This window comes from Podarcis melisellensis (genome assembly GCF_964234715.1).
Source record: "Podarcis melisellensis genome assembly, chromosome: 4".
In the NCBI taxonomy this organism is placed as follows: Eukaryota; Metazoa; Chordata; class Lepidosauria; order Squamata; family Lacertidae; genus Podarcis; species Podarcis melisellensis.
In genome coordinates this window covers 3683540-3709099 of record NC_138531.1, presented here as the reverse complement: position 1 = coordinate 3709099, position 25560 = coordinate 3683540, and the positions used below count along the sequence as shown (strand labels likewise).

At 42.7% G+C, this 25560-nt stretch overlaps 1 long non-coding RNA gene across 1 annotated transcript in view; it reads left to right on the top strand.

The window, feature by feature from the left end:
* The first annotated feature begins 962 nt into the window (after positions 1-962).
* LOC309367765 overlaps positions 963-25560 on the top strand; it is a 43350-nt gene continuing 18752 nt past the window's right edge. The window contains exons 1-2 of the long non-coding RNA XR_014167336.1: positions 963-2560; positions 5691-5898. This is a non-coding gene — a long non-coding RNA (uncharacterized lncRNA). The remainder of the gene's footprint in view (positions 2561-5690; positions 5899-25560) is intronic.

Genomic DNA, 25560 nt, shown 5'->3' with positions numbered 1-25560 from the left:
TCCCACCCCACCAAAAACTACCAGTTTCCTTTCTACCCAAAACTGATATTCAGATTGACATTATTGATCAAATTATCATTTGACATGTGATTTGGATGCACAAATGTGGTTCCCCACTGGTTGGCAATGTCCAGCCCACCAGGACCCTCCTGTCAATCACACTCCCAATTATTCCCCTCCATTTTGCTGCTTCGTGTGCTTCTGGGGGCTGAGTAAGAAGGCACTGCTTCAATCAATGCCTTTCTTGAATTCCCAGAGGTTCACCTTTCATCAGCCATGCCCACTCCTGATCCCCAACCCACCACACACCAGCACCATCCTCCTGCAAATCTTCCCTTCTACAGCTTCTTCTTCTTCTTCTTCTTCTTCTTCTTCTTCTTCTTCTTCTTCTTCTTCTTCTTCTTCTTCTTCTTCTTCTTCTTTGTAATAAATGTTTATTAGTTTTCAATTACAGTTCAATAATAGCCTCATTATAACAATACCAATTTATAACACAATTCCAATCATTCAAATAGCTAATTATATAATTTGTTAAAGTGGCCCCCCACATGCTAGATTTGATGATTTTGTTTATTTCTGTGTTCTAAAATCTTCTAGATTCTAGCTGCTCCAGTGTCGCTGCAGACTGTTACAGCTTGCCACCAACTGCTTCAACGCACAGCCACTGGCTCCATACACCACCAGGACTCACCAGCTTCCTGCTGAGATGTTGTCAGTTGTTTTGCACTCTGCACACGCTCAGAAACACTGGGCCCATAACCTGTCAGTGTTTGAAAAGGAAAAGGTTCTGGCCTACTTTGCCTGGTCCTCAGACCCTAGTTAGCACAAAGAGTCATTGAGAAAGAGTATTTTGCAGAATGCTGCTTTTATTCTTAAAAGTCTTCTTATTCAACCAAAACTGACAGCTTCATACATATCAAACACAACCAGTTTCTGCCATCCAGCCAACCAACACCACGCCACACAAAATCAATGACCACTCTATGTATACAGGCATATGCAGGTGAAAGGTTGCATGAGTCATGCAGGCTTTGCCGATTCATTGTAAGCCGCTGACTCATGGTGACTCAGTTCCCTTTGTATTAAAGAAACAGGGGCTAATTTTAAGCTGTGACAGTTAGTTTCAATTACATTTCAGTCATAATAATAATCCCTTTTACAACTAACTTCTATTCGTGTTGACACATTAAATGATTTATAAAACTACAAGTGAGGAACTGAAACTATATCCTTGTTCTTTCTGTGTGTGGCAGTTATTCTGTCTGTGGTGTTTCTTCCTTGTAAGAGGTTATGTCTTTCTTTCCCCCCGATTGTTGCTGTTATCCATCATGCCTTGGGCAGAGCTGATATCCCATAGTTGTTCCAGAAATTTCTCCAGTGCTTCGTCCCATGCTTCATTGTTTTGCACTGAGAACTTTAACAACAGCTGCAAAAGTTGCTCTGTCCCAGTAAATAAACTGTTATAATCATTTTTCTTCTCAACCTGGGAAGAACAGTGATCTGTTGAACTGCAGATGACTCAATAAGGAACCTTATCAGTTCCTTGGCAGCTCACAGACTCCTTTCATCCTTCCTTCCAGCTGAAGATATATGGCAAATTATCCTTCCAATTAAATTAAATTCCAAGCCCTCTTAGTGTTATTCAGTTCACTTCATAGATAATAAAGGATGGGGAATGACAAGTTCTAAGTTTCTATCATAAACCTTTTGCAATATAGAGCTTTACTTCCTTTTTCCTTTTTTTACACACAGAGTTCGTTCAATATTATTATTTTTAAATAAAGAAACCGTAAGCTCCCCACCAGTCTTTTGCACTAAATGACGTCTTATCTCAAATTCAAACCTTGAAGTCCTTGCAGTTGGTTTGTTCTGCAGTTTGTGATCTCATCTCTTCTAGCACGGGCCTGTACTTTAGTCCAATTAAGCTCTAATTAACAGAACCTCTGCTTCTTAATGGCAGTGTTGGAGGGTTTACACCAGGTGAAGGGCTTTTGCACTCAGCGCCTCCCTGCCCCCCACATTCTATGCCAGAGCAAGAGCCAGGTATTGAGATGAACTGCGAGTGAAGCCCGTTCCCCCCATCCCTGGGGAGAATTTGCAACGATGATTCATCCTTGTTTTTCCTTCGCCAATGATCTCCCACTGTCATGGGGACTGCCTCTGTTAAGGCAGAGTGGAACTGGAAGCCCCTTCTGCAGCTTCTTGGTTCCTGCTTCTTGGTTCTTTGAGAATGATTGTCAGTGATTGTCAGACGGTTCCGCTCTCAAGACGCCAGAGATTCTTAAGCCACAGGGCTGGCGGCTGGCCATAGCAGAGGGGGTAACCAACAGAACTTACGTGAGGTCAAGGCTCTCAGGGGCCTTTGTGATGAGGGCCTTCCACCTGGGGGTGAGTTGAAATCCTTTCTTCAGATGCAGCTGGAGTTTAGGATGAGGCCAATCCTGAACCTCCCAGGTCTCAAGGCACCTGAGATTGAACCTACCCAGGTGGCAGCTGGGAGACGGTCGGTCCCGGAGGCAGCAACACTGGCGGCTCCCACCCTGGCATGGAGAACGGTGAGGTAACGGAGGCTCCCCCCCCCCAAGGTACCACCCTGTGGCCCCTGAGAACACCAGCTGCGGGGGAAACCAGAGGACTCCTGATGCTAAGAGGAACACTTTCTCTGCTGCTACAAGTGCTAGCGCAACAGCAAGGGGAGGGCCCCCTGAGACCATTGGGTACAGCATCAGCACCGAACAGGGAATTTGCCGAGGCTGCCCCTCCTTCCTTTGCCCGTCCCCCGATGTCGCTTGGTTATCCAGGTTGGCAGATTCGGCGATCGAGTAGATTCAAGCTGGCACATGATGCTACAAAAACCTCCGGGCCCCAGGATTGTCGATAGCACGGGGGGGGGGGGAATTGATCAGGTTTGGCATTAGCCATTCCTTGTTTAGCTCTTAATTTTAGAGGAAAACATGATATATCACCTCCCTTGTTGTCTATTAATAGCATCTTATGCGGAATTCTGGGTCCAATATTAAGGGTGGGAGGAACTTTTTCCCCTTCCCTTTACCAGCTGTTTTAGTTCTTTATAGTCCATTATTTCATGATTATATTTAAGTTTTGCTTGTCTATTGTTAGATACTTGATTGTTGTTTTCCTGTTTTTCTTCCCTGAATGTATGTTATATGGTAGCTTTGTTTAGCTATGGAATGTTTTGTGGATTATTTTCTAATTTAATTAATTAGTCAGTTTAATATTATAATAGTAGGTTGACAAACAATATAATAGTTTTCATATAATCAGATAGGTAGCTGATGGTTAGCTGGTTTGTCCTACTCGACTAATTAGAGTATATCAAGTTGTTGATATTATAAGCAGAATAACTGGGCTGGGGAAAAATAACATCAGTGCCATCAATGGAGGCAAGTATGAGGCTTGGGATTGCTACCGTGGAGGGGCGAGGGAGGTATGGCGGTGGGGGCAGATGTTATAGGCGAAGGGGATCGAGATACGGATATGCTCGTACCCCTTCTAATCTGCGCCCCATCCCGAGGAATGAGGGTAGGGTGAGCAAGGATTATTCATCTCTGTCACTGGTACTGTCCAACGCCATGTCTATAGGCAACAAAACCGCCACCCTGTGAGATTTCTTTACCTCGCAGGGGATTGACCTGGCTTGTGTAACAGAGACCTGGGCGCGCGAAGGGGAAACTGTTACCTTATGAGAGAAGGCGCCCCTGGGTTTCTCCGTCCTCCACCAATTGCAAGGGCCGGGGGGTGAGGGGTGGCATTGTTAATCCGGGAAGATTGTTCTTTCCGGGCTCTGCCATCGCCATCGATCCCCGGCATTGAATGTGTTGGCCTAGTGTGGGGCTCCGAGGAGAGCTTGGCTGTCTGTCTGGTGTTCCGGCCACCTAGTGCACCAGCAGGCACTCTGTCAGGCCTACTGGAGGTAGTGGTTGACTGGACCTTGGAGTTCCCTAACCTATAGGTATTGGGGGACTTCAACATCCATGCTGATGCCACTCCCTCCACACAGGCTCTGGACCTGGTGTCTTCCATGGCGACACTAGGGCTCTCCCAGTTTGTTTCAGGGGCCCCACACCAAGCAGGCCACATGCTGGATTTGATCTTTGGTGCAGGCATAGATGTGATCATGTCCCCCTCGATGAAGGTGCCATGGTCTGATCACTATGCTCTGAAAGCCAGGATTGACTTTCCACCCCCAGCCTGCTTAGATTGCGAGCCAATTTGGGCTCGTTCATGGAGGCTGATGGACCCTGATAGATTTCGCCAAGCCTGGCGGGACCTTGCTCCCCCTGGCGACTCATTGACTGAGTTCCTTTTAGGAACTATATCTAAGCAGGTCTAGGCTCTTCAGAGGTAGGAGACAAAATTATTACTTAGCAATTACAGGCTTCATGTGAGAGCCAGTGTGGTGTAGTGGTTAAGAGCGGTAGTCTTGTAATCTGGGGAACCGGGTTCGAGTCTCTGCTCCTCCACATGCAGCTGCTGGGTGACCTTGGGCTAGTCATACTTCTCTGAAGTCTCTCAGCCCCACTCACCTCACAGAGTGTTTGTTGTGGGGGAGGAAGGGAAAGGAGAATGTTAGCCGCTTTGAGACTCCTGAAGGGGAGTGAAAGGCGGGATATCAAATCCAAACTCTTCTTCTTCTTCTTATTACAACACACTGGTCCTGATGCTGCAGTACTAACTGCACTATTACACTTGAGCACTCCCTGAAACATCATCAGTGGTACCTTATAGAAAAGAATGAGAAGCCCATACATATGGAACATTTTCGTTTCAGCTCTATAGTCTTGCTCATGATATAGTTCATCATGAATAAGTCCTCTGAAATTAATAGGGCTGAGTAAGTTGTAACTTTCTATGGATAGGGACCAGTCTGTTTTAGTTGCTGGCTTAAATTTATTCTAATTAAAAAAAAACTTTCAGAAAAGGTGAGCAATGACAAGAATTCACAAGGGAAGCTGCAGAATCTCTTTCACTGGAAGTTTTAAAAATAGATGGGATAAACAGCTGTCAGGAATAGTTATAGGAAATACTGCTCTCATGCTGTGATTTTGGCTAGATGTCTTTGGGTTGTCCTTCACCTTGATAACAAAGATCAAACAGATATTTGAAAAAGTTGCAAGTGTTTGTATGAAATTAGCAAGTGCCTATCAATCTCAAACCAGCAGATTAGTGTATTTTTGGTCTCTGTGGAAGCCACCCAGAGTGGCTGGGGAAACCCAGCCAGGTGGGTGGGGTACAAATAATAAATTATTATTATCCAGGCCCTGATCCAGGTCTGGTCACAGGAAATAATTTGCTGTGGACAAAAATAAGGGCATCCCACCCTGCATGAAAAGATGCACCCAGCCATTTGAATGCACATGTATGGTATTAGCTTTGCACGCAGAAGCTGTTAATGCAGGTGCCCCATCCTGGATTGGGGCCTTCATCTCTTTTGATATGTGTGTTTGCCATTGTGATAGACATTGTTTTTTCAACTTAAAATGGAAACTAATGCTAGTAATATTGCATTTCAGGTTAATTTTATCGAACAGATTATTATTTTGTTGTTTTCTTATATAAGAATTTTAAATATGGGTTGGCTGTACCAAAACTATAAATTATTTTGGGTAACCCATTCATGGACAGTGGGGTCATCACACTAACTTTCTGCTGGCATGATTGTCTCTTAGAAAAATATTTCTTCCCCTAATAGTGGGACAAATAACTGACGTGTGTTGTTTCCTTCGCCTCATTTTCTTGTATGAGTTTCCACTACAGCAGCCAATAGATGTGCATAAGACACTTGGAGGAGTACAGTCAACAATCCCTATGCCTGACCTTTCCTCATCATGGTTGATCACTAGCAGCAAGGATGTGTCCAGTTGGATCCAAGAGTTGGTAAGACTGCTGCTGCAGAAACATCAATGGACTTGGTAGCAAAACTCCCCTTATTGGGAAAGCTTTTTGTGTGATGGCAGGTAACACCAGACATTTCTGGATGGCATTTCTGAACCCATTTCTGGCAGTTTTGGGAACTGAAACCTTTGTGGGCAGTCTGCAATAGGATGAGATACTTGATTAACTTGTTGTTCTCAGCAGCTTTCACGCCATTCCATCAGTCATGGTATCCTCCTGCTTTGCCTATTTGGAATGCAAATAGGAAACACTATGTTGCAGTGGCTTCACCTGACTTGACAGGCAGATTCCAGCAGGTAGAGCTGGATGACTATTCATTGACTCAGTGGCATTTATCTTATGGGATTCCATCTGGTTTTATTCAACCATGCTACATGAAACCACTAGGAGAGGCCATCTACTAAGAAGAAGTACCGTCAATACGCGGACAACACCAAACACTAAATCTGTTTTTAATCTTATCCAAAAGTAGCTATGCATGTCCAGAATAGGGATTTGTAGTCTGCAGCAATCTACATAAAGGATAATAAACGAATGCTTAACCCTGTCCAGACAAGAGACGAGTGTGATGGTTAGATGAGTCAACACCCATGAGAATAGTAGTTGGCCTGTATTGGATGGGTTTGTACTTCCTTAGGTTTTGCTGTTGGTCATAGAAATGGCATCTATAGCATTTAGTGGATACCCCCAGCTGTGCCTCCTCCTGAAAAGCGGTGACTGTTCCAGAGACTGGTAATATCCAGGCTATATTATTACAGCTTCTCAAGTCTCTTTCATTTGCCAAAGCTGCAAATTCTGCTATACTTCTGTTTACATATACTTTTTTGTTTTAATATATTTCCTATTGTATTGTTTGGTCTTCATAAGCTACCTTAAAGACTTCTAAAAATATTAAATGGCTGAATTAATAATAATAATAATAATAATAATAATAATAATAATAATAATAATAATAATAAATTTGTACGATGAGAACTTGTTTGCTCAGCCTGATTTGCTTTAAGGTTCAGTGGCACCATGCCTCTCCTTTTCTTCGTCTTTCTTAGAATCTCATGCAATCTGCAGTTAATATAATATAGTCAAAGCTACCACAAGTCACTGAGCAACCCTTTACATGTAAATATTTATCCTACTTAGTACAAAGTTTGCATAATAATGTGTGTACTAAAAATGCAGAAACTATATTCATGTAGAATTTCTGATTCATAGGATAAAAAGATTTAGATAAAAGGAATTTCAAGGATGATTAAAATTATGCAAATTTCTGGTCATATTTGTATCTACAAATCCATGGGCTGGCACATGCTGGCCCAAAACTTTAAATGTTGGGGACCCATTCACATGTAAAACTGTCAAAGAGTTGTTGCACCAGTTCTAATGTGCCATGCACCAGGTTGTTGGCCTTTTGCACCTGAACCACTTGCATGGTATCAGCAGAAAGGCTGTCACCTGAAAGCTGTGTGCCACTGTTCTTTTAAGAACCTGAACAGTTAACCTGCAGAGGAGTCCCCAAATGGCTCTTCCTTCTAGAACCTAATTGTAAAAAAAAAAAACCCTCTCAAAGTGGTTTGCAAAAGATAAAACAGTAACATCAAGGGGGAAAAACATAACCCTACCTTAAAACATACAAAAGTTAAAATACTATAACAGATTAAAAATACCTCAAATTTCTAAGCAGCTGGGTAGACATGGATGCTCGCACACCACCTCCAAAGGCCCCACGCCCACTCCGGAGCTTCTCTTACATGAGCAGGAAAGTCTGAAGGGGAATTCTTTGTGGGTCTACAAGCTTCCTCCTAGCTGGGGAAGATTCCAAGCATGTTCTAAACACATGAATAATTCCCTCTCAGATGTAAGTCTGGGGTGGAAGCAGCAAGGTCAGGGTGGTGGGGCAGCTCTAGTGCACATGGTTCGTGCGTTGCTCGTTTCCTTTGTGCATTCTGTGAACACCTGAATGTGGCTATTGTCTTTGGGTCGCCATCAGGCTTTACAGCAATCCTCATGCTTATCTCAAAACCTTTTCTCATGCCTGGCAGTCAACATACCCCACAAAATCTGGGGACTGTTGACTCTGGTGCCTCAGCAGTAGATGGGGGGGGTGTCATTCGTTTTGAACAGGAATGAAATAGTGGAAGGCAAGGTTTTGTCTGAAAATGTTTATGTTCCTGAAATGGCAACTGTTGCAGTAAAAACAACCTCATAAAATTAGGTGCAGTGTTCCGCTGCAGGCAAAAGTAGATTTGGCAATAATCTTGGTGCTGTTGTTGTAACATGTAGTAGATGAAAATGTGCTTCATAATATCATTGTCTTGTGTGCCCACCCCCCGGCTCATGGTTATATCCAATGTAAACTGGCCCAACATTTATTTCAATAAAATGACCTTCCCAGCTTCTCTTATAATGAATAAATTAAGTGATGTTGTGAAATTAAGACCATTTCCATAGAATAGGCAGGGTGTATTTAATTTTCAGTCAATGTGAGCATGGAGACTGCCTCATCATTATTTTTAAATCTTCAAGGTGCCATCAAATGCCAGTTTAACAGACATTGCAACCGAGCATCATGGTCCTATCAATGTCAGTTATCCAGACCTCCCCCCATCATGTTTTGGAAGCCAGTACCATTAAATGGATGACACTCACATTTTCTGCTGTCCTTCTGTCATTTTCATGGCAGCAACAGAGGTGTGATGAATATTTGCTGGAACCCATAACCCAGTTAACATCCCAGAATCGCCTGTGCAAATTTACAGGAACAGTGATTTCACTTTTAACAACCTCTGTTATTAAGGACTGGGTTGCACATGCATATTCATCTCTTGGTTCCTGCAGCATTTGAAGATTCATTGCATGTGTTTACTGCAGAGTACAGATCTGAATTTATACGTCTTTGACACATATTAATATTTTATTTGATATTGAACAATTCATAGAATCATAGAATTGTAAAGTTGGAAGCGGCCCTGTGGGCCACCAAGTCCAACTGCATGCAATGCAGGAATCTCAACTAAACCTGTCACCTCCTGACTTCATCCTGACCTAAATCCACAAGTCCATAGCCTTATAAGAAAGTGACAGGTTTTTGTGGTTTTTTTGCAAGTGTACATATTGCTATAAACAAAGTGGTGCTTCAAGCTGCAGGTTGCATCAAGTAGATAAGGCCTTATTTCTACCAAAGACAGAATACTCTAGCTGTTATTTAAAAAGGTTCTATAAGTGCTATATTTTTCGTTGCACGCTTTTTGTTTATTTTGATTTCAGCCCCTGAATAGCATCTTTTCTTAAGCCAGCAGTTGGGACATATTTCATGCAAACATTTTAACTGTCAGAGAGATAGTTTTGATCATGATTTATAAGGGTTTTGAAGATAATTGAAGAAAGGGAGGTTAATCTGACCTTTGCCCTAAGGACTTATATCTAGGGTTATTATGCAGTGCTGAGCACAGTTACAACCCTTCCCATCACTCAGCCTGCCCATCCGGGTCCTCCGCAGATTTCTTGATCCCGCAACATGGGATCAGTGCTTTCGATATATTGAAAGTTAATCCCTCTTCTCTCTGTCCCTCAGAGATAATTCAATAGCTAGGATTTATAGCCTAGCTATAATTAATCACCACATAATTATCTCTGTCAACAGCATGCTGGCAGAAAGCAGTTAGTCAGCCATGACGCCTCTCCCGGAAGTCCTAATTTAAAAATTTAAAATTAAAGGTAATGTATCTGTATAAACCAGAGTATTTGCTGAGCATTGCTTTTCAAGATGATTGTTGTTTCTTACAAGCTTGTGTTTGTAATTAAAATATACAAGCTAAAACCTGACAAACGTAATCCAAATCAAAATAGAACTGTAAACGTGTTAGAAACAAGGAAAAGTGTATGTTGTATCATTCCACTATATAACCCTCTAAATAAAACTCAGTGGCTCTGGAAGTCTGTATGAGTTTGTTCTTCCATAGAGAGAGAACCCATACTGTGAGTTGGTCAGCTTAGGAAAGTAGAACATAAATTTATCTGAATTCTTTTCCAGTATGGATCAACAATGACAGATACATACATTCAGACAGACAGACAGAATATGCAGTTATAATATACCACAGACTCTTTCATTTTACTCTACCTCACATCAAATGCAAGCCCAACAATAACCTTCCCTATTATTAGTCCCACAAGTGCTGGCTCTTTCTGCCCCTGCAGGTACTCCATTACCTTTGTGGGGGTTAAGTCAAACTGTTGGAGAGTTACAGCACCTGCTGTGGCTGTAGAGAGAGCTATGGGAGAGGCCTCTTTTACTGCAGGTGGGGCAGAGGAAGGCATCTGGTGACTGCCATGATTGTTACAACCATCAAGCAATCTCTCTGCTGAGTCCTGTGGGGATAGCCTTTGCCCATGTAGTTCTCAACAGATTACAGTCACACACCGACAGGGTCTATCCAAGGTCACAGTGCAGTTTTAGAGCTCAGAGCTCAACAGTTGACATTATTTTCTCATTGCACCAGCTGCAGAACAAATGCTGAGAGCAGAGACACCCCTCGTCTGTTGCCTTCATAGACCTGATGAAGGCCTTTGACTTCATCAGCCGAAAAGAACTCTTCACACTGCTCAACAAGATGGGATGCCCACCTAAGTGCCACAAGATGACGGTGCCCTTCCACAAGAACGTGCACATGGTTCATCCTCTGAGACCTTCCCTATAGAGAGCGGTGTGAAGCAGGGCTGTGTTCTCACCCCAACTGCATATTTTTCTGCTTGGTGTTCTCCCATGCCTTCAGCTCAACTGAAGACGGTCTTTCCTTCCACTCAAGGAGTGATGAGGGTCTGTTTAACCTGGCACATCACCATGCCAAGACAAAAGTATGGCAAGTTCAAAGCTGAGAGATATCAAATCACAGCCAGAACAGGCACAGCGGGTGGGGGAGTTCTACGCCAATCTTCTTTCTTCAAGGTGGGGAGAGCTCTGGGCACTGGAATCTCAAGCACACAGGAGTGGTATCTGCATCACAGGACTTCTTATAAATTGTGACATATTATAAATTGGAACTCATGCTTACTTGCATTGGCAGGGAGGATTAACTTGTAATAAAATGTGTTTTTTCTTTCTTTCTTATCTAATACGTAAATTGTTGTTGTTGTTGTTGTTTTATTTCTATACCGCCCTATACCTGAAGGTCTCAGGGTGGTTCACATTAAAAATCACTTACATAAAAGCAAAACAAAAACCAGGTCCCCCCCCCCCGCCCCCAAAAGAGCCAGGATTTTAAAAAGGGTATAGGATGTCAGGTCAGGCAAAGGCCTGGTTGAAGAGGAATCTTTTTGCCTGGCGCCTAAAGGTATATAATGAAGGCGCCAGGCGAACTTCCCTGGGGAAAGCATTCCACAGATGGGGAGCCACTGCAGAGAAGGCCCTGTTCTTGTGTTGTCACCCTCTGGACGTCTCGAGGAGGAGGCACACGAAGAAGGGCCTCAGAAGATGATTTCAGGGTCCTGGAAGGTTCATATGGGAATGGCGGTCCTTAAGCTATTGCAGTCCCGAGCTGTTAAAGGCTTTATAGGTCAAAACCAGCACTTTGAATTGGGCCTGGAAACTAATCGGTAGCCAGTGCAGTTGGACCAGGATTGTTGAAAGATGCTCAAACCATCTTGTTCCAGTGAGCAGCCTGGCCGCTGAGTTCTGCCTTGCCTTCTCTAACAGGATATCAAACAATGCTAAAGTCTCATTTAGATGACAGTCCAGAAAGGTCAGCCTACCCTATGATACCAGGAAATAAATACAGTGGTACCTCGGGTTACATACGCTTCAGGTTACATACGCTTTAGGTTACAGACTCCACTAACGCAGAAAGATTACCTCGGGTTAAGAACTTTGCTTTAGGATGAGAACAGAAATCGTGCAGTGGCAGTGCAGTGGCAGCAGGAGGCCCCATTAGTTAAAGTGGTGCTTCAGGTTAAGAACAGTTTCAGGTTAAGAACGGACCTCCAGAACGAATTAAGTACTTAACCCGAGGTACCACTGTAAACAGATAGTAATAGTTTAAACCTTGCAAAGCTCATTTGCCATTAGTCTAGCATATGTAACTGTTACACCTTATCACCTTTGGTGGTGGCAGTGATGTCTGTGTGTGCACCCGCAAATCCTAGCCAAAGGCAAGCTCATGATCAAGCTATATCAATATGGCACAGAGGATTATGTGACAAAATTACTTCGAAAGACTAGCAGCCAATGCACCTTTGTAAAACTTCCCACATTATTTTAGCTATTGCCTTTAAAGCTTCACTGATGTACAGTTTTTAAAAAAAGATTTTCACAATCAAGTTGCTAAGCACAGGATAGATTGATATTTCATGATATCTCTATTTGGCTTCTGGTTTGAAGGTGTTGCTGCCTCAAAGATAGGATTTTTAACCTATCTACATATTATTTTAATTTTACTTTTCTGACCCTTCTTTGTAGCAACAGAATATATATATTTTTTGTGTATTCCCCCTTCCACATTATTCTAAGGAGCTCAGGTCTGTATATGTGGTTCTCTGCTCCCTGCTCCGTTTTATCCTCACAACTATCTTGGTGGTACATTAGACTGAGAAATAAAGACCGGCGCAAACATACTCAATAAACTCGTGACTGAATAGGAAATTAATCCCACGTTTCCTCCCATAGAAGAGGTATCCCCAGTGGCGTAGTGTGGGGGTGCAGGGGGGGCCGGCCGCACCGGGCGCAACATCTGGGGGTTAGGGTTAGGGGGTGCAAATCCACGGGTTAGGGGGTGCAAATTACTTGCCTTGCCCCGGGTGCTGACAACCCACGCTACGCCACTGGGTATCCTACTGTATCTCTGCATGATGATACAGGCTTCATGACCTTTCCAATCAGTCATCATGGGGGTTGATAATTCTGCGTCATCTCTCTGCATTTTGGTGTGAGTGGATCCTTCAGTCACTCCTCATATGGAGACATGGCAAAATTGCCCAATTTCAGAGGAAGCTGTCTGTTCGTCCCCACGTGAACCACTGCTCTGGACTTTCCTCCATGCAACCAGGAGGAATGACTGGATCTATGATTTATACATAAAAACCAAGGAGAGTGGAAGGCTTTCATGAGAGTGTCATTCTAATTATTTCACACATCAAATGTAAATATTTTAGCTTCAAGACAGAAGTTTCCCTGCAATACATCTGAGAAACACTGCTATAGCATCAGGACAATGTATATATTTATAATTATATATTCACATGTTTAAAATGGGTCCAAATTAAAACATTCAGCTCCAGCAAGTTGCCTGCATACTGCTGCTGTACATTATCTGCCTGGCTGGGCAATCGGGGCTGGGCATCACCTGTTTGGGAAGGACGGGGACCTGAATCCGTGGCACACTCACTCCCTTTCTCCCAGCACAGTCCACCTTGCTATTTTTTCTCTCCCTTATGTTACCTCACCTGCACTTAATACCGACTTAAGTTCCTAGCCTTTTGTAACTTCACGCATATCACCCTAAGTAATCTTGAATTTTCAACACACATAAATCTTTATCTTGCACTACCAGCTAGTCCCAAATGAGTCATTCTAGGACCTCAGGCTCACCACAGAATTGTCTTTTAAAGACGTCCTCCCCGATGAGTAAACAGACTTCTTCATCAAGTTGAACAGGGATGCTGAATTTCAAAGACCTATCTCTTTTTTTAAAAAAAAAATACCTTGAAACATTGGCCTGTTTTGCAAAATAGGTTGTTTTCGATGTTGCTATTTTTAAAATTGATGGAGGTGCACTGGAGGCAAAATTGAGTGCATCTCTCACTCATGCAGCAAAGTGTAAGCTCATCTTCTCTGTGATGGTGAGTGGAAGCAATGAACCTGTGATGGACTAACTCTCCTTAGACAGGAAACTATATTAATGAATATGAGAGCAAAAGAACAGTGTCCAAACTCGGGCTGCAGTTAAAGAAGCCTGATTGACCTAAAAGAATGAATTTCATTCACTTTATCAATACAATACAAATACATATACATATACACATACACATACAGTTACAGATAGGTAGCCATGTTGGTCTGCCATAGTAAAAAACAAAAAAAATTCCTTCCAGTAGCACCTTAAAGACCAACTAAGTTAGTTCTTGGTATGAGCTTTCGTGTGCATGCACACTTCTTCAGATGTGTATCTGAAGAAGTGTGCATGCACACGAAAGCTCATACCAAGAACTACCGGTAACTTAGTTGGTCTTTAAGGTGCTACTGGAAGGAATTTTTTTGTATATACAGATACACATACACATACACATACACATACATATATATTCATATTCTGGGATCCCCACCCTATTCCAGTCTTCTTGTAAGAGAAAATCAGGTGCTGGAATAGATTGTTAGGGAGTAGACATCTCCTAATATATTGGTACAATTGCTATTGTCCCAGTTTCAAATCAGGGATGGACAAACACCAATCACCTCAGTCCAAGCTGTTTTGGAGAATGGTTGTCTGTTCTTGCCAGACTCATTCACAAATGCTTCACTGCTTTCCTTCCATTATTCCCAGCCTTCCTTGCCTTATAATATATATACACCCCCCACACACATTTGAGGGCTTCTTATTGGACTTTCATTAGGCGTGGAAGCCCTACAACCAAATCTTTTCAGAGCAACTGCATCTAAGAATTGTGGGTTGCTGGTGTCTGCAGGTCATTAAGAGTCTATGGCAAACCACCTTCCCTGGGATTTTATGCTAAGAAATTCTTTTGGTAAGACTGAAGCCTAATTTACACAGTATCTGGTTGCTAGGCTGCCCAGCAGGCTCTGTTCACCCTCCGTGCCTCAATACAACATGGCTGCCATTCTAACCTAGGTCCTGGGCCCAAATCAATTCAGTACCAAGCACAGCATTTAATTATGGCTTAAATCCCAATTACATTGAAACGGACCTGATCAGACCTGGGGCAATTGGGGGTTGCTAAATTTGGGTTGACCCAAATCAGCCCAATTTGCTCTGGGATCTAGTGTACCACCCTATTATTTTAAACTGAGTGCTTCCCGCCACCCATACCCTCCCACACTTTGAAGCCAAAATCTGGGACTGCATCGTCCTGAATGCCAAATTCCCATTTTTATTCACAAGAGCCATTTTGGTTGCTGAGCCGTGCCCCCAGCCCCGGTGGTCTTTTTCGGCACAACACCTAAAAATTCACACTTTGGGGCACCACATGAGATCACAGCCCTGGAAAAAAAATTGGGGAGGGGAGGGAATTGCACTATGAAATTGCTTGAGATCACAGCAACCAAAATGGCTGCTGTTCACTCATAATAGAACAACAGAATGTCCTGTCCCCCCCCCCCCCCGGATATTACAAGGGAATAACATAGCTAGAAAAGTCAGTAGTGCTGAAGGGGAAAAAAAATACTTCAGAATCTGTTTGTAACTGTCTTTTACATTTTTTCTGCACCTTCTCATATATGAATTTGTCCGTTGTCTCATTGCAAAGATTCCAAATTACCTAATAATAATATAATAAAAATTACAGAGCCATTAAAAACATAAAAATCAATCAAAATGCTTTAAAGCTTGGAGCTAAAAACACAACTGCTACCATCGACAGTGAATGAAAGCTCTTTAAAAACAGGAAAAACTTTACCTGTCAGCAAAAGAAGCATTATGGATGTATCCTAGCAGAAGCTCTTCCTGCCCAGAATATTCATTCATGTGCACATTGAAAGAATAAAGACCCAAATTTCATGCCATGATAGAGCTCATTTAAGGACACTTGAGGACATGGGTGGTGCTGTGGGTTAAACCACAGAGCGTAGGGCTTGCTGATCAGAAGGTCGGTGGTTTGAATCTGGGTGAGCTCCTGTTGCTTGGTCCCTGCTTCTGCCCACCTAGCAGTTCGAAAGCACGTCAAGTGCAAGTAGGTAAATAGGTACCACTCCGGCGGGAAGGTAAACGGCATTTCCGTGGGCTGCTCTGGTTCACCAGAAGTGGCTTAGTCATGCTGGCCACATGACCCGGAAGATGTACACCGGCTCCCTCGGCCAGTAAAGCGAGATGAGTGCCGCAACCCCAGAGTTGTCCGTGACTGGACCTAATGGTCAGGGGTCCCTTTACCTTTAAGGACACTTGAGAATGCATTATTTGATGGCTCTGACAGAAAAAAACAAGTCTTCCAGGCAAATGTGCAAAACACACTCTTAGGGTGTGCTCACATTGCCACTTACTCTGCATCCAAAGTTGCCCCACTGCTAGTTTTTGAATCTGCATTCACACAAGGTTAGCTACAATTCCATGTCAGTCATGTAGGGTCATACTGCTGATGCTTCCCTCCCCCACCCCAAACCAGCTTCAATCCAACTAAAAAACTAGATGTGGAGTAAATGGCAATGCGAATATACCTTAATAGCCATTGTGGATGCACAGATGAACACTCTTGCACAAATCACAGCTTAATAAACAGGACTTTGGGGGTTGAGGCACTGCAGAGGGAAGAAACCCACAATGTCATGTGTGTCAGGTGAAGACATCTCTACACCCCTATCTGATATGAACAACACTGTGAACATGCAGCTTAAATTTAGCGGGGGAAGAAGAAGAAGAAGAAGAGTTTGGACTTGGTATCCCGCCTTTCACTCCCCTTGGAGGTAAAGGTAAAGGGATCCCTGACAGTTAAGTCCAGTCGCAAATGACTCTGGGGTTGCGGTGCTCATCTTGCTTTACAGGCTGAGGGAGCCCACATTTGTCCACTCCACAGACAATTTTTCCGGGTCATGTGGCCAGCATCACTAAACCACTTCTGGTGCAATGGAACACCGACACCAGAGCAGCACACGGAAATGCCGTTTACCTTCCCGCCAGAGTGGTACCTATTAGTCTACTTGCACTTTTGGTGTGCTTTCAAACTGTTAGGTTGGCAGGAGCAGGGACCGAACAACGGGAGCTCACCCCGTCATGGGGATTTGAACCGCTGACCTTTTTTTGATCGGCAAGCCCTAGGCTCTGTGGTTTAGACCACAGCGCCACCCGCATCCCTTTTCACTCCCCTTAAGGAATCTCAAAGCGGCTAACATTCTCCTTTCCCTTCCTCCCCTACAACAAACACTCTGTGAGGTGAGTGAGGCTGAGAGACTTCAGAGAAGTGTTGACTAGCCTTGCTGTGATTAAAGCCACTACCATGAACATCCCTTCAATCATCTACTGGCTTTTGCACATTCCACATGTTCTGAGGTAATTTTTGGCTTAAAGTATAAAAATGCATCACTCACACCCTTGAGGCGCAACTGCTTCATTCCCGAGAGGCTGCAGCTACTTCAGGTTCAGGTTTGTTCACCTAGCAACAGGCTCACTAAAGGGTGGGGAGGGATATTTGGATATAATATTGGTGGTGCCATTTTGTGCAATGGTTCTCCTGTCAGAGATCCGGAAGGTACCAACTGTGTTATCATTTTGCTAATTACAAAAGATTTATTTGCCCAGACGTTCCTGGGCTCCTGGTATTTTAATATCCCTTTTACTGTTATCATATTGTGAAAAGTGGAATAAAAATGAATCAAATTACACACACACACACACACACACACATGTTCTAGAAGTAGACTGATCCTGTAGCAGTGCGAGCACATAACTGGCAGACCTCAGGTATTAATGGGACTTACAAGTAAGTGTACGCAGCATAAAAGTGCTGTAAGCCATGCTTAGGCATGTTTACTTACTCTTTCTTCTGTTCCAAAGAAAGAGTATGTATCAGAGTCCCACTGAACTCAGAAAACTTATTTTGGATTAAGCATGCATAGCATCAGCCTCTTAATTATGTTTATTGTTTGTCTTACTTTATTGCTGCTTATTAAATCATTGATTAAATTATTACTTCCCAAACTTCTAATACCTGAGGCACATTTGTTTTCTGATTAAAATTGAAGGCATGTTACCTTCTTACAGGAAGAGGGGGGGGGGACATAGTCTTGGAGCACTGGAAGTAGAAATGGATGAATCAGTCAATTTCATTTCCCCTAGTTTCTCATTTTCCAGCCTTAAAACAAGTTCTCCACATATCTGTAGCAATTTAAGTGTGAAGAAAACTCATAAAATTTCATCAGCATTTCAGTGTGAATTTATTCTAATAAGCCTTCTGGGGGTTTTTTTTTGCAGTTTTGGCCAATGTACACATCTTTAAAACAATTTTTACTAATATGATGCATTTTGTATGTTAGTTTCACAAATATATTCATTTTATGCACACTTTCCCCAAATATATGAATTTCTGTGCATAATATTGGTTGGAGAAGTTAATCAGAAAATTCAGAAAAGCACAAATTTTGAAAACATAATTGATTTCTCTCCCACCCCTAATTGGACACCCCCCCCTACACACACAGGATACCAGGATGCAAAACTTCATTAGCATTTTAGTATCAAATAAATAATATTGCACAATCACATATTGGGATCAGTGCAATACACAGGAAGCTGGCCTAAAGCACACGGGTGTAAACTGAGCTGGTGTCAAGTTTCACCAGATTCAAACTCCATTCAGCAGTGGAGCTACTGGTGAGACGGCAGAGGAAAAGCAAGCCTTTAAAAGAGGTTTCGGGGTACAGCACCCTTTTTGCCCATTTAACTTACTCCAGGTTGCCAATTCACATGACGGAGCTGAATGGGCTCAGGATCCATCCCAAATACTTCCACTGGTCCTGTCCCCACCATACCCCCCAAACACCCCCTTTTCAGGCTTTAGGATAGCTTGTGATCTGCTGGGCTCTGCTCAGCTAGCTGGATCCCAGGTAAGCCAGGATGGGAAGACACACATTTGTATCTCTGGCTAAGCCAGGGATGAGGGAGTTAAACTGGTGTAGCTGGAACCTAAGCCTGCTTATTGCAGCAGATCTTGCTGTAGGATTGGCCCTGTACACATGCAACCCTGAAAGTCACTCACACTGCACCAAACACATTCAGAAAATTAGCTGAAGTCTTCATGTCCCAGCAATGATTGAGCCTGCTATGATTCTTTTGTCTTTTGGGATTTGACACTTGATCCCCCCCCCCCGGCCACTGATGGGGCAAGAAAAGGTCAAATTGGGATTTATTTTCAAGCATAATATTTGATTGTTTCAATTGAAATTGGTTCCAGCACTTGATAGTTCAATCTCTTGCTTGCTAATCCCTTCAAGCAGTAGTTATTTAAAGTGGAGGAGAAGGAAGAATACAGTATGTGGATTTCTTGGATTAGCTCCCCTCTCACAATCTGGCGGTTGTGCTTTTGGAGCTCACACGCAGCAGAAGACGCTTCCTCAGTTGCTTCCATCATTTATCAAATCCCAATTTAATATCAGAAACAAGATACTTCCTACCCCACTCATTTATCTGAAATGACTATTTACTTTCTCTCAGGATTACAACCAGGTAATAGAAAATCTTACAATACATATTGCTATGAATTGCAAGGGGCCTACAACTGTGGTTCAGTAAACAGGTGTATAATTATCAATATATTGTGCATAACTCTGTTGTGCATTCATTTGAATATTATGGGTAAGGGAATTTTGCCTGGTCTCATCATAATATACTTTTAAATTCTTATTTTTAGCACGTATTATGCAGACCTGCATTTTAAGCATGCTATTTTCATAATCACTTGCATTACATCTCTAACCTCTGTAACTGCCCAAGGGCACATGATATATATTCAGTAAAGAAAAATCAATTTGGCCTCAGTGACTCTCTTGTAGGCCATATAAACTATTCACTCATACAGAATCAGCCGTGTCCTTAAAAAGAGATGAATAATGACACAGACAATGAGCAGCCAAAGGAAAATGTGATATTACTGAAAGAGTCTGCTCCTCACCCTGCTATTCCCTACCTCCACCCCCTCTGTAAGCATGAAAATGTGACCCCATAGAGTGCCGTTGGGGGAAAGGGTGGGATGTGTGTGTGTGTGTAATGAAACAATTAGATCATTACTTCCTTGCTCATGAATTGTTGGTGGCAATCATGGCTATAGACGTCTATGGGGCTCTGTAGGCAATTCTCAGCCCTGCACACAGGACCTGTGAATGTGCCTGATCTCCAGGGGGCATTTGGCTGTCCATTGTTCAAGTGCTGAAAAGTCCCAGGTTCAGTCTCTGCCATTTCTAGGCTGTGAAAGGCTCTCAAGCAGCAGAGCAGGAAAAGAAGACCTTTGCCTGAGGCTCTGGAAGAACCAGAGCAGGTGAAGCCATTGTGCCCCCACTCAGCTAAAGTCAGAGCTGTATTCTGTTTGCATTGATCCGAGAGACACTCTTTAGTAGCAGCATCATGGCCTCCATTGGTTGAATTAAGTTGTGTGACAAGAGTGAATTGCCCACTTTGCATTAAAGCTGTATATGTCATGCACAAAATCTGATTTACCTCTGAGTTGCTGCATATTATTCCCCATCTCTGTTACCATATGGAACCATTTAAAAGCTTGAAATATCTTTCTTAAGACTCATAAAGCTGTGGGGGGGTGTTGTTTCTTGGTTTATTTGTTTTTTAATTCTATTGGCATCATCGGAGGGGTTTGTGCACAATATAATGTGCTGAGTGTTCACTCTTCTTTCAATCTGTTGTCCCATTTATCTCCAAAATGTGAAGACTTATGGATGACACTTGCTTTTGTTATAGTAGAGGTCCAACTCCACTTGGCTGCATTAACAATTTATTTCACCCGCATACATTTTCCCACGCTCACAACTACACAACCAAAGATATCAAACTCTGTTTTGAAGGCATACATTTAGGCTGATTTTTATCCAAAAATAAAATAAAAAAGTGGTGAGCACCAAGCGTTCTTTTAAAAATGACACAGTTAGTGTAGCATGGATGCTGAATTGCTGGTGGAATGGGGGAGAGACTGCTGAAAGGCTTTCTCCACTAAACAAGGAAAGCATTCTTTGAGCTCTCAGAAGTCTATCACTGACATTCCCTTTTGCCAAAAGAATGCATCCATGCCACTTGCAGTAAATGTTACAGATGTTCTTCTTTACTGTACTTTTTTCTCCTACTGAAGTATGTGCATTACTAGGAATGACTGGATAACTGACAATCAATACAAGTCCATTCAAACTTCATGTTTGAGTAACACAATATAAACTGTAGCATTGAACTTGCTGTTCATTAGAGCTGCAATTTGTTTTCAGAACTGCTTTGTTTTCATTAAACTTTTCTTGAAACATGCATTTATTTTTGAATTATTATTTTTTCCGGAATTATTTTTCTACTTGAGAGCCAATTCCTGCGTATAACAATAAATCTCTACACTATATGTAACACTACGGGAGCAATCCTATAAGCAAGATCTGCTGTGATGAGTGGTTTAGGGTCTAGAGATCTACAGCTGAGCTGGGAGGTACCCAGTACAACCAGGCTGTCCTGGCTTAACTCCCTCATTCCCAGTTCAGCAGGTAATATGCCTGTTTATCTCCACCAGCCCAGCCCAGCTAAATACCAGCTGGCTGAGTAAGCCTGGTGGATCTTAAGCAGGTGTAAGCCCTGAAAAAGGGGTGCAGTGGGGATGGGACCAGCAGTAGCCCTACTGCTAAATGTTGTTAGGATCTGGGGTCCCTTTACACCATGTTAACTTAGAGCTTTATGATAGCTTCTTGCGTGTTGAATTGCTCCCTTATTCTGCATACCACTTAAAGATGAGGCCACAACAATCACAAAAAGTCTGTATTTCAAAGAGTTTTTTGGACCAACCTGAAATATGAACTAGGGAATGGTAGAGAATTTTTTTTAGAGCACGATGGCTAGGGGTTGTATGGGTTTCTTGCATAATTAAAGTTGCAATGGTATTGTTCATTTAGAATGTTTAAATATACAGTTATGTTCACATATATATGGAAGATTCCTCTGCAACTTTTCTTTCCTGATGGGGAAATGGAAAGTAATGAGAACAGCAAGTGATATGATGGGCATGAGTTCCTAGGGGCTGGATTGCAGTGTTAATTATTCCCTGATGTTTAGATCCATTAGCCTCTATGGATCCAGGCAAAAGATGCATTTGTGTAATGATGTCACCTTGACATATATCCAGTTACTCATCTACTACACCCCCTAAACCCATCATGCTAGTCAATCTTATAATATACTTGTTCATATCTGGTGGTGATTGTTTCCTTACTTAAATGGAATGTTTGCTGCACTTGTTCTTTCCATTGCCATTTAATGGCTTTTAGCCAAAATTTTCCATTTGTCAAGATTGGTTTAGTCTCTAGAATTTTTTCTCAACAGAAGCAGTTTTAGGGTAGTGCAACAGGTTTGGACACAGTGGGCACCACACTGCAGGAGGCACCACAAAAAGCTGTAGAACTAAGTCCAAGAGATGTTAGTGTTGCCAAATGTTAGTGTTGCACAGGGTGCCACTGAAACTTGAGAGTACAAAGTCCACCACTGATTTGCAGTTCATCTCATTGTCTAAGCCTAATGCCATAAAAAGGTAAAGGTAAAGGTACCCCTGCCCGTACGGGCCAGTCTTGACAGACTCTGGGGTTGTGCGCCCATCTCACTTAAGAGGCCAGGGGCCAGCGCTGTCCGGAGACACTTCCGGGTCACGTGGCCAGCGTGACATCGCTGCTCTGGCGAGCCAGAGCCGCACACGGAAACGCCGTTTACCTTCCCGCTGGTAAGCGGTCCCTATTTATCTACTTGCACCCGGAGGTGCTTTCGAACTGCTAGGTTGGCAGGCGCTGGGACCGAGCAACGGGAGCGCACCCCGCCGCAGGGATTCGAACCGCCGACCTTTCGATCAGCAAGTCCTAGGCGCTGAGGCTTTAACCCACAGCGCCACCTGCGTCCCTAAGCCTAATGCCATACTGCTAACCAAAGGAAAGAGCAAATAGAAGCTACCTGATCTTGTCACTATTTGCAGGCTTGGAGACAGAAAGTGAGTAGGCAAGAACAACATATTTTTGGAATACTGGGAGTCAGCAGGGAGGAGTGTGGACCTCAATGGGTACCCTATAATGTTGACCCGTAATGCCAACACTGGACATGAATATGGAAAACCAGTCCCAAATGTACAAACATAGAGCAATCAAGTGATGTGAACACATGGGAGAACCAGCAGTTGACTCACCTTGACTATGCATAAGCAACCCTTGTTTGTTTAGGTGTAAGGTTGCCAGACCTCCAAGGCTGACAGGGAGTCCCCAGGTTTGCCTGCTCCCTCCAAATGGCAGGTGGAGGACTTTAATTCTCCTGGAACACTTTAATTTTTTTTAATTAAAAAATAAGATGACAGTTCATGCAACTTGCAAGCTTCAGCCTGGCAGGAGTTGAAGTTATTGCCTAGACTCTCAGGGGGAGGAGTCCCTCCCTCTCCCCATTAACCTCTGTCTCTGGGGCTCAGCGGTGAGAGGGAGCACAGAGGTGGGGGAGAATTGTTCTGGCCTCAAGAGGAGGAGGGGATTATGAGCATGGAAGGTGCAGGGTTGCAGGGCGCATCTCGTGCAAGGAGCAAGTGCATAGCTTGGGGGTTCTCCTGGACACATCTTTGTCATTGAGAGGCCCAAGTTCATCTGGTCAAAACATGTGATCCCATTGTTGAAACAGCTGCACTGGCTGCCCCTCCACTACCTAGCCAGGTTCCAGGTCAACAATACAGTGGAGGCATGTATGGATGACTGAAATGATATGTGCAAGGCAGTTTAAATGCATGGAATTCACTACATGCATTCTAATGTTAATTATTGCTACCACCACTTACTCTTATTCGGTTGTAGTCCTTCCCCTTAAAGTAGATATATGTAAATGAGTTGCTCCCACCCCCTCCCACCCTGAGCCTGATTCAATTTCCACAAACATCAGGAAGAGAAAATGCTACCAATAAAAGGAGAAGATGTTATATTCTTCCATAGATGGAAGGGAGCATAAGAATCACTCTGGAAGACAGGGTGCACAATAGGCTTATGGTGTTGTAGAGTTGCTATCCTCCTTTAAATAGACATTGCAGTTTCAAAGAGGACCATTTCTACATGCACTTCAATATCTCTATTGTTCTGTGAGGGAAAAGATGATCTATTATTAGGATGTGTAGCCAAACTCATTTGTCTTAAGTGATTCCTCCATAGAAATCTGTTCAATAGAGATACTTTGTTTTATATTATGAGTATAATTTTCCTAAAGGATTGAGTAATCAATGTATTGCTTGTTTAAGGAGGAAAAAATTAAACCTAATTGATGGTGTGTCACCAAGGACACTAAGGAAGAGGCAGAAAACGGGGGTGGGGGTAAGAATCAAATTGAAAATCACTAGCAAGAAAAGGAGGGAGAAAGAGGGGAGAATCTGAAAAGATCATTATTTTGTGTGTGACACATCAGCTCGATAGCTGTGGGAAGGGGGGAAAGCAACAGTAAATGTAATATAAAAAGACAAAATTGGTAATAAGCAGTGGCATGTAGAAAATATCTTGTGGTGTATAGCTTTTCAAATTATCTTTAATGTGCTAAGCAATTTCTGTTTGTAGCTATGCTCTTTAAATCCCAGAGCTTGCTTGATTTTTTTTCTAATGAAAAGGCTATTGATGAAACGTATTTTATTTCTTCTTCTTCTTCCTTTTAACTATTTTTATTTCTTCCATAATCTTAGACTCTTTAGTTAATACCACTAAAGAGTGAGTTCTTTGATCCATCGTTATGCAATGCTGTTCTTTTTAATGGCTAGATGCTTAGCTATGTGATGTGACTATATACTGAGCCAGGGCAAGAGACATTCCATTCCAACCAAATAATGTCAGCTCAGGCTGGATCTAAAAACAAACTGAAGTAGGAAATTATGGAGAATGGTCCTGAGTTGGTAGAATAGATATCATTTCAGACTGCTGGTGTGGAAGAGTTGCTGGGCTTGAATCACTTGTGTATATATTTTCTTTCGGTTGTCTTAATATGGGAAAACGTTTGAAAGACACCATCTCCTGAAGTCTAGAACGATGCAACCCACTTAAACCCAACCATCTTATTCTGCTGCATGTGAAGACCAGGTTATTGGACTTTCTCTCTCCCAGTGCTAGCCCAAGACATTTTGCTGCCCGAAGTCAAGAAGTCTACATCAGTTTAAACCCAAATTCCTAGGTTTATCTGGGCTTGTCTGGCAGCTATTTTGCTTTGAATGAGGTCTGAAATACAATCTTTAGCTGGCTCTCTTAAGACATTTTATATCTTTGCTTTCTTCTGTAACATATCTTTGAGATTAGACAAAAACTCCTGCATCATCACAACTCCGTCTGTTCCAGTTCCTGTCATACTCGGATGGGAAGAAATTGTTTGTTTTTTGTTTCTTAATAAATCTGCTCTATTTATGACTGTGATCTTAATTATGTTTAGAGAGATGTTTCTCTTCAGGGAAATGCATTTCTGTAGTCTTATGCTGTAAAAAACGTGTGGTGCTGTCAGCTCTCTCCTGCACATATTGGGGGGGGGATCAATAAATACAGCTTCAGAAACCATTGAAAGAAAAGTTCCATCTGCAAAACAATGATCTAGGTGGCAAGTGAATTAGAATTAAACCTTATGGGCAGAATTCACGGAAGGAGCCCTGTCCATGGCAGCCCTGTGTAAGGATTTCCACTTTCATAAGAGGGCTTCCTCCCTTTCCTCTCCCTCCGCATGTGCACATCCCAAAATGGGCTTGAGGAGGTCAGAAGAACCCTCAGAA